Source organism: Phlebotomus argentipes, unplaced genomic scaffold (genome assembly GCF_947086385.1).
Source record: "Phlebotomus argentipes unplaced genomic scaffold, Phlebotomus argentipes genome assembly contig_2, whole genome shotgun sequence".
Classification (NCBI taxonomy): Eukaryota; Metazoa; Arthropoda; class Insecta; order Diptera; family Psychodidae; genus Phlebotomus; species Phlebotomus argentipes.
The window spans coordinates 10,194,168-10,202,650 of NW_026776162.1; positions in this window are offsets into that span (position 1 = coordinate 10,194,168).

An 8,483-nucleotide genomic window follows, 5' to 3' on the forward strand; every position below is an offset into this window, starting at 1 on the left:
TCTCGAAATTACTCATTAAACGCGTGAATAGTTAAAAATTTCGGATACCACGCCCCTTTGCATACTCCGCCCACTTGCGTAATTTGAGCCTAATTGTTTTTCCTGTTTTCATTCCCATTTATTCATAAAAATGTAAGCATTCTCGTCACTATTTGTCTCTGATTTAGTCTTTAGTATCTACTTATTCATTTTCATAAATTCTTACTGTAATTCTAACCTAGAATACTTGAATTTCTAGTCATAAATACATATTTCTCAAATTTGATCCAGAACGAGAATGCTAGATTAGCTTTCAGAACAGACGCAAAAACAATTTAATGTTCTTTTTTAATGTCACCCTCATAAAAGTGGCGGAAAGTCACCCCCAAAGCGAAGAAATGCTGAGGAATTCACGTGGTTTTCGTGCGAAATTTCCGACTCAGTCGTAAATCATTACACCTTCAAAGGCGTGGGTAATTTATGCTCCCCTTTTTTCTGATTCTGCAAATTTGCCACAAACACGGTGTTGGAGATTTGGTGGTGAAATCACGCAAAAACCACTGATTATTAACCACCCCGTCGTCTGAAAATGCGTCAGAAGTGAATAAATTTGTGCCACCAGCCAACATAAGTCACTCAAGTAATTCATTGCTTTTCTGGCTGTCCTCGCGCGGGGTGGGTTTTCCCGCGGGCGCAAAACCCACCCACTTCCAATTGACCATCGGAAGGCTGCTTTTTTCCCTCCACACCATTTGGCATTTCGAGGACGAAACACAATTTTCCTGCGCGTATTTTGTGCCCGCAGAGGCGTTCTGATTAATTTTTCATGTGCCATCAATTACATATTCCCGAAATTGCCTTTGGTTACTGTCCGCATTACAATATTTTCCGACACTCACACCCGCGAGCGCCACCACCAGAGAAGTTGTGCGGGGTCGATTGGGGGTGGGAAATTGTCCATCGAAAACGAAAAAAGAGCCCACCCTTATCTATTCACGAATTGAAGCTCCAATCGAGTGAATTTTCCTCCATCATCACGCAATGCCGAATAGAATTTTGGAAGTGGGCGCTGTGTCCATCGCGCACACACACGATTTCAATTTAATATTCCACAACACTCACCCTTTGGCGGGGGTGGCATCACGTGTGCATGATATATCGCGATTGTGTGCACCAATTTTGAGATATCGTCGTTGAAAAGGAAAGAACGCCCAATTTTATCTGGCGTAATCACTCTTTTCCTCTTCAGCCCCTCGACAAGAGTGCCAAATATGCCATGAAAAAGACCTTCTCACCGTTCGGGGCGATCGCAGTGGTTGATTTTTGCCAAAAACGGAAGTGATTTCTGGCCAGAATGTTTTCCCTCTAGAGTTTCTATTGCGGACACACGCAAAAAATAAGCCACTAAACGCCTCTAGATAAGGAGAGACTTTTTGAAGAGTCTATCTTTGTGTCTAATCAGCCTCAATTTCTATTTGGTTTTGCAAGGGAATTTTCGCCTGCGGTGAAGGCAGAAAAACCTCTAATCTCAACTCGAGAAGACATAATAACGAACCACAAAATTCGTCAAATGTGTCACTGCTGAAATATTCATACGAAGAGCTGAAGGGAGGGCTTTTTTATTGGGAATGTATCGCGCCACCCTTCGACCATCGCACTCACACTCCCCACCGAAATTCGCCCCAATTCAATTGGGCCACATTCTGTCATACATTATTCGTGAATTCGAGCATATTTAATAGGTAGCAATCACACGCATTTTGACCAATTTCAGCGGGAATATTGAAATGTGTATTTCGGGGAAAGAACTGAAATTTTCATGTTCGACCTTTAGTTAAAAATCCTTGGCTCATCTTCACGGTGTCTTTTTTCCAAGGAATTCTCGAATTATACCGTAAATTCTCTTCCTCACAAGCGAGAGGGTTTATTTCACCCCTTTTGCGCAATCCTTTGGCACATTTTTTTTTGCACAATTAAACAATAAAGTCTCTCCTTCCGCCGCCCGCATTCGCCGAGAAGCATAAAACGCACCCTCATCGTCACAACAATAACCACACCGTAAACCCAGGACCTCATTGCAAATTTTATGCATTTCACTGCACAGAAACTTCCCGCTTTTTGTGCGCCTCCGACATGCAGGTAGATAAGGAACAACCCGAGAAGGGTTGTCACTCCAATAAGGGGCCCAAGGCTGTCTTTTTGCGCAAGAAAAGGGGTTTCACTGTACATTTTTGCCAGCTCTTTGTTCCTTTTTGGCGCGGCAGAAAAAAAGGGTTTTTTCTTCTTCTTTCGTCTCAGTGGAAATTGCAGAAATAAAACATCTCCTTTATTGCACCATCGGAATTCCGGCGAAGCAGCGAATCTTCTGTGTGCGCTTCCATGGCAAAATTTCACTCCGGGAGGAACTATTTTTATCAGTTGGGGAAAAGGAATGTTTATACTAAAGTGCAGTGACCGGCCATGTCATTAATTTTGGGTGTTGCACGGTTTTTTTTTCCTCAACTCTGTGTTATCTTGGGCGCAAAATGAACACATTTCGGCCACGCGCACCGCATTTCACTTGCATGTTCACAATTTCCACTCCAAGGCACAAATTGTTATCACAATTTTACATTTTGCTGAGCCACGCCGATGGCCATTGAAAAACATAATAATGTGTGACTGTGAAGCTTGAGGGCGACGGAAGAAGGGATGGAAAATTGCACATTCACATTTTATTGTGATGGGAAAAAAGGCGACAAAATTTTCCTCCAAACCAAATGTTTATCGCTGTGATAAACCGAAAATGGTGTGTGTTTATGCAATGGTGAGTCACATTTTTCCGTCTTATCTCTGATAAAGTTCATTTCAGGTTTGCTCTTCGAAATTCTCTTCAATGCATTGTGGTGTAAACAAGGGGGGATGTTATGCCTCAAATCTGTACACTATTTCCTGACATTTCCACGGATTCTGTGCAGAATCTGTAACACTTGAGACACTTCTGAACGCCTTTGAAGACATTTTCTATCGCTTTTTCGATTCGAGAAGTTTGAAAGCTCTTCAAATAATTAGATACTTAAATTGTAAGGTTATGAATGAGGCTTAAAATCCTTCTTTAACTCATTTTAATCCTTTTGAATATAGAAATGATTGAATATCTCATTGTTTTTACTAGATCAAGTCTCAAACCGTGAAAAAACTAAGAAAAGAGACATTTTTCTAAACTGAAGTGATATTTTTGAGGTTATAATTAACTTTAAAGCTGTGTTTTAACCAAAAAAGCAATGAAATTGATTTTTCAAACCAAAATAATTTAGAAAATGCCTCAATTTGTTCAAACAGTAGCTTTCAATTCCAATTTCTAACACTTCTTTTCAAACTGTACACCACAGCTGATCACATTATCTGCCCCTTGGGTATGAATTTATACGTCAGTGAATGATTTTGCAGTGAAAATTAAGTTGAATTTTGAAAATTCAGCTGAAGATATTGCTTAAATTCATTAAAGCTGCATGTAAGTCACTTTGATATATACGCAGTCTTGACAAATGATCAAGTACATGACGAACAACCCCATCATTAAATGGACTCCGCGGCCACCCTTCGAAGGGTGGACAGAAATTGATAGTAATTAGAATTGATTCGTGTGAGTATTTTTTCGCTATTGTTTGTGTGCATGATTATTTTATTGAGGCAAATTCGTGACGTTCCTGTGGGTGGTGATGATTGAATGCCAGTAATGTACTCAACTTGATTGGACTTTCCATAAATTACCGCGCATTTCCATTTACTGTCACTCGTTGTTTGCAAACATTCTCAATATTTGTGTCTTCCATTCTTCGGGGGAAAGTAAGAGTTTTCCCCTTTTGTCACACATAAATGTCGTGTGTGGTTCACTTTTTTCAGTTGGATGCATCGCAGGAAATTGTGCATGGCTTGATTTCCTCCCTGTGGGCGTCTCCGGTCGAGAATATTGCCAAGAGTGGTAATTTAGAGTGACGCTGCGATAGTGGTTTTCATGGCTTTTCGACATTTCAGGTTTTCGCCATCGCCAAAAGTCAACAATAATGCGGATTCTTTTAAGTGCATTTGGACGCCTTGGGGGAGAGATTGGGTGTCCCTGTTGGACAGGTTCGCGCCTGACGCCACTTATTGCGTACATTCCACGCGATGTTTCTTTTTTCGCAAAGTCTTGTAGGTTATGTGCGCGCGCTGAAGCGGCCACAATCAATTGGGCAAAATTATCTCGGTGCGGTCATAAATGCGTGGTTGTGGCTGAGAAAACGCCTCACAACGTTTGGTGTTTTTTTGCCTATGAGTCGTGCGAAATTCGGCAGAAAATGAAATAATTTGCTATAATGATTCCCTGAAATGTGTGCGCGCGCTTGTGTGTGTGCGCACAGAAGATGGCGAAGAGGTTTTTGCGGAAAACACACAGAACAGCCCGAGAAAAAAGTGCGCGAGAGCTTTGAGTGCGTGCGCGAATTTCGAGAGATGGATTTCAGCAGAATACGCGTGCGAAATAGAATCGCGTAACCTTGACCATCACCCAAATACCCGAAGCGCGGTGCGTTGCGTAATTGTCGTGTGTGTGACACACACCACCGCGAGGTGGCGCTTTTTTTGCGATCGCAACACACACAGGAGCCGCGGCCAAGAGTCAGGCTTATATACTGTGCGTGCGCGATTTGCGAACACTCGCGCAATTTGCCACGACCTGCGCAACTTGCCAAAGGAGTTATCTCGCTCTCGGGTCGGAGCTTGGGACCATGACCTACCTCAGTCCGCAGCTGTCCTCCCTTTCCAGCCGCCGCGCACTTCCTGGACGCGCCTCGCGCCGTCTCGCTTTGGGGCGATTTCGCGAGTGTGCGTTGCGCAAAGGCCGTTGCGAAAAAGAGACAAGTCGGTGGGGTTGCGGACTACGCACTTTTTCGCATGCCAGCATCCGTCCCTTTCGCACTTGTGCGGCCGCCGTGGGGGTGCGAGGGAGAGGGAAGAGCGCGAGTCTGAGTCTCCTTGTGAGTGAAGGGTTAACTCCCATGACAACGTGGCGCGCAATCCTTGGTGTGTGCGCAAAAGGGTGACTTGAGATCACCCTTCGACCTTCCCATTAACCTCAGCGGCCCTTCCCACTGTCGCTGCGCCCTCCGAGGGTGCGAAAACCGGGGATTTGGGGGTGAATTTCGCGAAAATTCGCCACGCGAGCGGCCGCCAAAAAGCGGGCAACCGATTCGCGAGAAAGAATTGGCAAGTGTGTGAGAGAGAATTCGCGATATCTCGCCATTTCGCATTTTCGCTTTAATCGCCGTCGCGACTTTCTGGCCACATCACTCGATTCGCGGACTCCAGGGCGAACAGTCATGGTCCCAATATTGACTCTCCCACGGCGCTGTTGATTGAAGATTGCGCCTCGCAAAATGCGTAATCTATGGCTGGTCAAAAGGCCGGGCAAATATTGGAAGGAAATGCGCAATTTGTGGTGCAAGATAATGTTGTGCAGTGTGAATCGACGCTTGGAAGCCTTGGATTAACATGCAGTGGATCTTGTTTGGATTACCAGTGCTATTTTTACAACACACACACGCGATATCTCTCGACTTACCATAACCAGACACAAGTTTCAAGTGCATCCGATTTTGGGAGAGAATTACCAGAAATTCGACTCTGAGTCGGCAATAACGATAATGCGTGGATTTCCATAAATAGATCAAGAGTTACCAGAGAGACTTTGCCAGAACTTCCGAGAGAGCCAAAAACTCCACTTTCCCACCTTATTGCATGCGCTCAAAAGAGGGACTCAATCGCCTTATATCAAAGCGAGAGTCCTTTTGTGCGCGGGTGTAAAAAATTGCCTGTGATTTAATGCCATCGAGATCGGATCATTGCGAACACCTCGATTCATCGCGCGTTTCTCACCGAAAAAAAAACATTTTTATTCCATTCTTCGTTCATTTTTCTCATGCGTCCTGACAAAGGTTTTTTCCTTCAGGAATTCTTGATTTGGACGGGAGATTTGCACTGCGCCTTTCCATGATTTTTATACCTGGGCGAACATCGACTCTGGACATCATGATAAATGCAAGTTTGCCACAAGAAAAGGCATCCCTCTCCACATGGCAACAATTCACGAGTCCTCTTGAGTTTATTTAGCGATCCGAAGGGTGGAGATCGCATTTTCATATACAGCGATTCTCCCATTTAATTCAAGAAAGCGCACAGCATCAGAAAAAAGCACCGAAACTCTTGGTGTTTTCTTAAGCGATGGTCGAAGATGGATGGTCAATTTTTACACACACAAAACTCCATATAAAATGTGATTTCTTTTGCGATCGAGAAAACCTATAACATTTATCTTCGTGCCGGAGGAGCAAAAAAAGAGATCTGATGTGGGACGATCGACTGTGTTTGCCAAAGGGACAAATAAGGGATGAAAGGGCAAGTGAAAATGATATCTAAGATCTTTGCAACACAACTATGAAGAGTCCCTTTTTCGCCCTCCAAAATGCTCACTAATTGATGCATTTTATTCCCTTTCTCACCATCTTCGCGGCCAGTGGCGTAGTTTTGGCTGCTTGCTAATCTTGCGTTTAGTTGCAATTCCAAGATTTCTGGAGCGATTTCCACTGAAACAAAGAATGTTAAAAGTGTGTTATAGTGATTTAAGACAATCTCTCAAAACTCCTTAACACTGGTTTAGTGAGAATAGCAAGTCTGTTTTTTCTTGATTTTACTGGCAATCGCTCTACTATTCAGATTCGAATAAATTCAGTAAAAATAGGAGATTTTGCGTCACTGTTTGTCTGACCTGTATTTAAATACTTGAGCCGAGGAGCTGCAAAATTCTCAGGCTTCACATTCGGCAACTATACAAGGAGTCATAAGAAGTCTTTTATGGCGATTATTTATGGTCAGTTTGTCCCTTCGTCGGGCCTGAAGAATGCTCTAAAACGTCGGCGTGATTCGCATGTTTCCTCTAAACATAATATAAAAATATTTTGGGACTGACTTCTTTCAGTCGCAGACCCTTTTTCCCTGATCAACACAACAGTGAAGCGACGAAGCGGTGAGATTTAATATGAAAGAAAAAAACCTCCTCCAGACTACATTTCTAATGGCTATTAAGGCGTCGTAAAAGAAACTTGTGAATTAACTCAAAATTCATTAAAAAAGTGCACAAGATCTGGGCGATATGCGGACGATTTGGGCTCTCGGACCGGCTCTCGAGGGTGGGCGAGAGCGGGTTTTTGTGTTGTGCGCGGCATTTATTCACTATACTCGCGGTGGAATTGTTTGTTTTTTCAATCATCCGGCAGACGATTCTGGAAACGCATCTTCGCCGAAAGAAAACACCATCACACAAAAGCAACTGGCACGAATTTGGAATGGCTCACGTTTTTTTTTCTCTTCACTCCCAGAAAGTCAGCCTTTCTGTGACTTCTTGGCGCGATGGCGAAGTGCATGCACTACCGAGTGCGTTAATGAAAACAATTGACTTCCTGTTCGCCATCCGCCGTGCAGCTTTTTGTGCGTGTTCGGGAAGAGTTGAGAAATTATGCCCGAAAACTCTAAATTCACAGCGGCTTCTTGTTCAATGTTTTTTTTCAAGAGTTTTGTTGGGGAAAATTGTGCGAGTCGCGCATACTAAAGGCACTCTTTCTCCCTGATTTATAGATGGATAAACCTCAATTCTTTAAGCCGCACTTGAGTCTCCATTTTGATGAGCGTGTGTGGCTTCGAGACTGCATCAATAATTTCTCGAGTTTCGAGTGTGCATCCGAGAATCAAAGCCACTCAATCATGGCGAGAGTGTCTTTTCCACAGAAGTTATGCGATTGATTGTTTGTAAAGGAGGTCTTGGAATAAAGGTGTATGATTCTAGACATGAAAAAGTGTTTTGTGGGGCTGGAAGAAGGGGAAATCGGCAACTCAACAATGCGTTCTGGGAGAGTGACACAGTAGAAATTGAATGGAGAGAGTGTGAGGCCCAAGAATGGCACCTTTTATGGATCTCCAGACCGTCTCCAGACACTTCCAGAATACCTGAATCACCGCGCGCGCGAGGTTTTCAATGCGCGGGGGAAATGGTGTAATTTGGTGATTTATTATTATATCCAAAATGGAAGTAATTTTGCTTTTGCCAGCAACACAAGCGAGAATCAGAGTGAGAGAATCAATTATTAACCTACCTTAACGCCCGAAAGAGTGTCTTACAATCACTCTCGGGGCCCCGAAGCAAAAATCTCTGTCCAATTAGGCGAGCTGGTGTCTTGATTTTCCCAGCAGATTGAGGGTTGCGCGTCTCCGCGGCCGATGCTGTGGGCCTTCCTTGGCCGCCGTGTGTGCGCGGGTTGAAAAAATGCAGAAGAAGTCTTTGGGATTTTGAGGAAGAGAGACGAAACAACGACGAATTCATTTTATTGAAGCCTGTTGTGTGCAGTCTGGAAAATAAATAATGCGAGGTGGTGTGAGAAGAGGCAATTCTGGATGGGTTGAGTGAAAAAAAAATTGTGATGGCGAAGACGCGC